Source organism: Carassius carassius, chromosome 18, assembly GCF_963082965.1.
Source record: "Carassius carassius chromosome 18, fCarCar2.1, whole genome shotgun sequence".
NCBI lineage: Eukaryota > Metazoa > Chordata > Actinopteri > Cypriniformes > Cyprinidae > Carassius > Carassius carassius.
Window position 1 is genome coordinate 8328619 of NC_081772.1, and position 6001 is coordinate 8334619.

The window sequence follows — 6001 nt, forward strand, 5'->3', positions numbered from 1 at the left end:
CATTTCTGCTGACCAAGTTTGAAATTGGTCGGATTACACGCTTTAATTTCTAATATATCTCATATTTAAAAAGCAAGTTTGGGCGGGAAATATCGTAGTTTAGTCAGGTCACGTGTTCCATTATTGTTCCCAGTCGATTGCAAAGTACAGTACCATAAGATCAGAAAGATCGAGGTTTGAAGGGTTAACATTGATTAGTGTCATTTTTATTCTCTTACTTGGGGCCTGTCCCCATACTGGAGTCTAGCGGATGCGTGATAGATCAGACTCCTCAGTGATCATTTTTATGCATAGCTACATTCTAGCACTAGATGTCAGCAATGTGTTGTACAATTGATGTAAGGTTTTCTCTGTGATAGGTCAGCTGGCATAAGGATGTATATTTTGGGCTCCTGGGGTGAAGGATCTAGTGTCAAATTATCACTTCTCTCATCAAGAGAAATGACAAAGTGACTGATGCATGAAACCGTTTAATTCCTTGGCCAGTGCGCAACAAATGAAGTTACCCATGAATGTGCACATTAGAAAGCTAATTGGTTTTAGTGTCGTGCTAAATTGTTCTTTATTAGAGATAGCATCTGTTAGCCTGGATCTGTGTGAAGTGCTTCTCACTTTTCAACTACATTTTCTTCTTTCCTGTGACAATTTCTTAGCAAATTTTTAACATAAAATTTCTGTGACTGTATAAGTTCCCATTTGATTTAAGTACAATGTTGTTGATTCATGTGAGATTGAGTATTGTGTTTCATAGTTGCATATGGAGAGGATACAAACTCCAAGCCGAGTGCATGTATCATAACTCGCCAGGGACTGATATAAAGGTTGTTTCCTCTCATACAGAGCAAGATGGGCATTTTTAATAGAGCCCAAGCATTGGAGGTGGACATAAATCTGAGACCGTATGTGACCTCTATTAATATGTGGTTTTGTCTTTAGACTTTGTGTTCTTTTCTGCAGCGTGCTGGGGTTGAGACCATTTGCAATTTATTACAGCACTGGAAATTATAGGAATTTGTCCAGCTTTGGTACTCTTTGGCATCGCTGACAGGGCATGAGAGCGGAGCTGTAGTGCGTTGAGAAATGCATTCGAGATGCAGTTTAATTTTGCAGCAACACATCCATCTGATTGGGGGTGGGAGGGAGTTCACTGATGTTGAAAGTAGTGTCCATGTATAGCTATTTCACAAACCCAATGAAAGTGAACATGAAATGCACTTAAAACTTTGAACTATCTAGCTGTTTTTGTTTGTTTACTTGATACAAAGCTAATAATGGTTAAAGAACAAATGCGGCATTAACACATTCCTATTAATCAGAAACACACAGATGTTTTTTCTATTTTTTTATTAGCTCTGACTGCTCCTTTATTTGGGTGGCGAGAGGTGGTGCGTCGGTTTTTCTCAGTTTGGAGCTGGAGAAATTAGAATTATGCTGCTCCAGATGGCTTACATATTGTGTTGCTGTTGGAAAGAGCTTTAATCTTTATCGTGCAATAAAATCATCTCGGTGAGCAGACACGTCAAACTTAAAGACACAGCCATAATAACATCTCTAGAGGTCTGTGCATTTCCTGCAGCCAGTCCTCTTCTTTCAAAGTGTAAAACGAGAGTGACACTGATGATGCTCGTGAGAAACTGAGAAACTGTGACTCGTGCTTACTGTTAATCCTGGCGGACAATGCCAAGAAAAGCCCAAGGGGGAAGATGTATGAGGTCCTTGTCCTTATCAGCTCAGCAGGCTCTCAGAGGGCAGAGCGGTTGTGGCGCCTCCAATGATCACTTGTGCTCACCGACCCGCCCTATTATCATGTGTGCTCGCTGATATAACAGTGACATCAATCTGCTGTGAACCAGACCATACCTGTGCCAAGTTAAACAATCAAAGCCGTGCGTAAGGTGCCCTGTGAATTCACACACCCACACAAAAACACATGCCCACATATTTCTCTCCAGGGATGCAGGAGTTCATCTGGCAGGGAACCTGTCATGATCTGTGCATGTAATTTCTCTCACCAACGTGCTGTTCTGGGAGGTTTTACAGAGCTTACACGTTTTTGCTAAACATTTCGGCTCATTTCAGACTTCATCTGAGCACAGACCTACTACAGCCTTTAGACATTCAATTCCTATTAAGCATTTGGTCACAAGGTAAGTCTGCATGAGCAATTTGCATCTAATACAAACATGATGTCCGTTTTGAAGCAATATGTGGGTTTCTTTTTGCAGTAATACTCCTAATGCTCTTTTCAGTAGGATTATGACATAATTAAATCACTGGCTTTTTGTGTTTTCAGGGATATGAAGCTGGTTGCAGGGTTAGCCGTGCTGCGGCCGTGGGTTGCAGAGGCCATGGAGAACTGCCCCAGTGCTTGTAAATGCAGCCAGAAATGACTGACGTCAGTTGTCAAAAGAAGGGGCTTGACTGCATCCCTAAACTCCATCTGGACACATGGATCTTTGAAATTGCTAAGGAGATACTGCTAACTTTTTTTGGGAAGACATGGTCGTAATACTAACCCTCATAACGAAATATAAAGGAACAAGAAAATAAATATAATAAATGAAACACTTAATAAATCAAGGATCTTCGTGTAGCTATATTCCACTGCCTAATATTATATTTTATATTTTTCTGACTCCAAAAACTTGAACAGTAGTGTACATTAGTGTACAAAAACTTAAACCTGCACCGGCCTGCTGCGGTTAGCTGGAATATTTGATCAGTTTATGGGTTTTTTACTTTTCTGGTCAAAAGGTCAGGAAACCAGCTAAAACCATATAAACAATATATAGAATAAATAACAATAAATTACAATAATTATGTTAATTTGACGTTAATGTGGTTACCATGATAATTATTCTTCACTGTTAGTCTGTTAGTTATTATTCCTGTCCCAGTGCTTAGACACAAACCTCTCACTTGGGTTAAAACTTATGTAGTAATTTGTGAGGTATATTACAGTAAAGAATGGACAATTTAAAGAGTGTTACTCTCTTGAGTGAATAAGTAGATTTTTACATCTTCTGAAGAAAATGTGGATGATAGTCACCACAGTGGTGCTAGGTTGTTATGGATTTTTGCAAGGCTTTGTAAAGGTTTTTGAAATAGTTATTACAGCATTAATAGGGTGCACTTTGTGGTTGCTAAGGAGTTGCAAGGGTATTTTGGGTGGCTGCTAGGTGCTTGCCTCAAAACTGCTTCAACATACCCTCAAGTCTCTTTGATATTCTGGTCTACAGATATGGCTCTGGTTCCTCATTCAAAATCAATTTAAATCAGCTGCAGAATTGGAGGTATTGTCTGTACAGAGTGCACTGGTGCAGTCCACTTTTTCAGCTTCCAAAAGTATTTTTACCTTAGGTTTCTCCCATAGGTTATTAATTAAAAACCAATTCCCCTATGGAGAAAAGGAATGGGATTTTTACTTCTGGAACTCAACTGTTGCACTCTATTGTTTGTTTAAATTCCTTACCCAAGGTTTATGTATACTTCAACACTACTAATTAAACCCTCCTCTTTCGCTTCCTTTTGTTTCTTATTTTCAAGTTGAAAATTTACTGCAGGACCTCCCAGCCAGCATCCTGAGCTCTGTCCCAAAAATCGAGAGTGTAAACTTGAGGAAAACTCAATCAAATCAATACACCCTCAAGCATATGTTTGTGCCCAGCTACTGATGGTTCTGAATCTGCAAGGAAACCAATGTCCAAACTCCCAGAGAAGGGCTTCAAAGATCTCCTGAACATAGTCATTGGCATGAAGAACCTCCCTGAACGCCCTTACTGCTCTCCCACCAAATGCATTCAAGCCTCTGATTGCCCTCGAAGTCCTGGATCTAGCCTTGAACCACATACAAAGCATCTCACCCAAAGCTTTTTGTCGGACTTGAAGCACTGCTTTTTCTCATTTTGGAAAACAAGAAGATGAAGAATATCCATATCTTGAAAAGCTGGTGCTAGACAACAGTTTTCTCTTCACACTTACCACAGCCACACGAGAAGTTATTTCCAACCTGCAGGAGCTCTATGTGAGAAAGAACGAAATTGAGAGTCTGTCAGCTGACTTTTTCCGCCACAAACCTAAACTGTCCCACATAGACTTAAGTGGAAATCGACTACATGCCATTGATGGAAACATGCTAGCCAACATGCAAGGTAAGAAGTAGTACTTTTAAAAACAACTAGTATGTTGGTTGCCTGGATGACTATTTAGTTATCGGTTCTAAGGAAACTAAATGTTATTAGGCTGGTTCGAGGTCCCTCGTCAGAATTGGCCAGTAATTCCCTTCGATTTGGCCCACCATGTCATATCACAAAAAAACAAATAGGGAAATAAGAAAAACACGCAAGAATATCTTCTTTTCTTATTTCTGTTTTTGTTTTAACATTTTTTTATTTGAAATGTAAGGAAATATAGTTGATTTTCTTAATGTAAATTTAAATAATACGGAGCCCCGCACATGACATGCAGGAAAAAATATTAGGCTAAATCGTGGGATTTACACGAGTACTATTGTGTTCCCTCGATTTCCTATTGCGTTCGTATAATTAGGAAATTGTGCGCTCAATTTATAAATCGAGTGAACGAAATAGTAAATCGAGGGAGCGCAATAGTAATTGTTTGCAAGTTTTAGCTACATTGAGGGAACGAATTAGTAAATCGTGCGCACAATTGATTTATTTTTTCTGGCATGTCATGTGCGGGGCTCCGTAGAATAATATAGTTGGATATAAAGCAACATTTACTTTTTGCCCGTTGTCCTCAAACAAGTTTGATTTTTGGTCCTCAACAGTAAACATTTTTAATAATTTTGAGCTAGATGGATTGCAGTGTAACTGAAAATATTTGTAATTGAAACTACATCTTAAAAATGCTACTAATTAAGTATATAAAATAAAAATAAATGGAAAAACCTAGATAACATAATTACCATAATTGCTAGCAGAAAAGAGCTGTTAAATGTAACATGTTAAGGACATCTCTGATTGATTCAGGTTTAAATGAAGTGTTTCTGCATGACAACCCATGGAAATGAGACTGCAGTATTAACTCGCTGGTACATTACATAGCCCAGACAAGGGCTAATCACTCTCCTCCGTGAAGACTTCAGTGCACTAGCCCAGAAGAGTTTCGTAGTAGACCCTTCCACCAGCTGAAATATGATGAACTTCCCTGCAGGGCCTAGAAAATCCTCACGTCTGATATCATATCACGAACACCCTCTAAAAGTTGGGAACATGGGTATAATAACAGCGTGATACTTTCTGCAACTAAATGGTGATGCTTCATATAACTCCAAACACAATGACTTTGACATGTTAATGATAGAGCTGCTGTTCTGCAGATAGTCAGAATTTTCACCCACGTCAGTCGACTATTTTCAGGCCACCTGGAGAGCAGTACATCCTACAAAACTATGCAGAAAGTGTGCGTTTTTTTTTTATATATATTATTAATAATAATATGTTTACACCTTCAGCTTAATATTACAAAAGAACATCTTGAATGTTTGTTGTATATTCAATGCATTATTTATCCAAAGTGTTTTTTTATTGTCCTTCAGCAACTGCATCGAAGACGCTGTCAAAATATATTCCCTCTAAATAATGTTAGTAGGTGAGTAAATAAAAAATACAATATCATACAGCAGTTCCAATGTCATTAAACCCATTCTTAAAATTATTTAATCTATTTGATGTATACAGTATATACAAAATAAACACATCTTGAAACTGCAAATGATTTTTTTGTTAGATGCAGGGAAGCTTAAAGGAAATAAGTAGAGGTTAGAAAATCCCTCTGCTCAGAGACTGGCTGCAAACTTCCAGCATCTGAGACTGCATCCCTCATCGGATTGTTACAGCTGAATAAGCTTCCTTTGAAATCATCATTCTGTCTCTAAATTCCACCCAGGGCGCTGAGGCTGCAGTCCCACATAGGAGTGGGATCTTTTCAGATGCTGGGAAGTTGTTATTAAAGCAGGCTGCTAAAATGTATGCTTTGG

At 38.6% G+C, this 6001-nt stretch overlaps 1 long non-coding RNA gene across 3 annotated transcripts; it reads left to right on the forward strand.

Annotated features, from left to right (window-relative positions):
- LOC132091836 (uncharacterized) lies at positions 1-2580 on the forward strand. 3 transcript variants are annotated; one of them, XR_009422146.1, is made up of 3 exons: positions 1-183; positions 360-501; positions 2294-2580. It is a non-coding gene; the product is annotated as an uncharacterized LOC132091836 (long non-coding RNA). The 3 variants fall into 3 exon arrangements; XR_009422145.1 differs by having other exon boundaries at positions 365-501; XR_009422144.1 differs by lacking the exon at positions 1-183 and having other exon boundaries at positions 190-501.
- The last annotated feature ends 3421 nt before the right edge of the window (positions 2581-6001 follow it).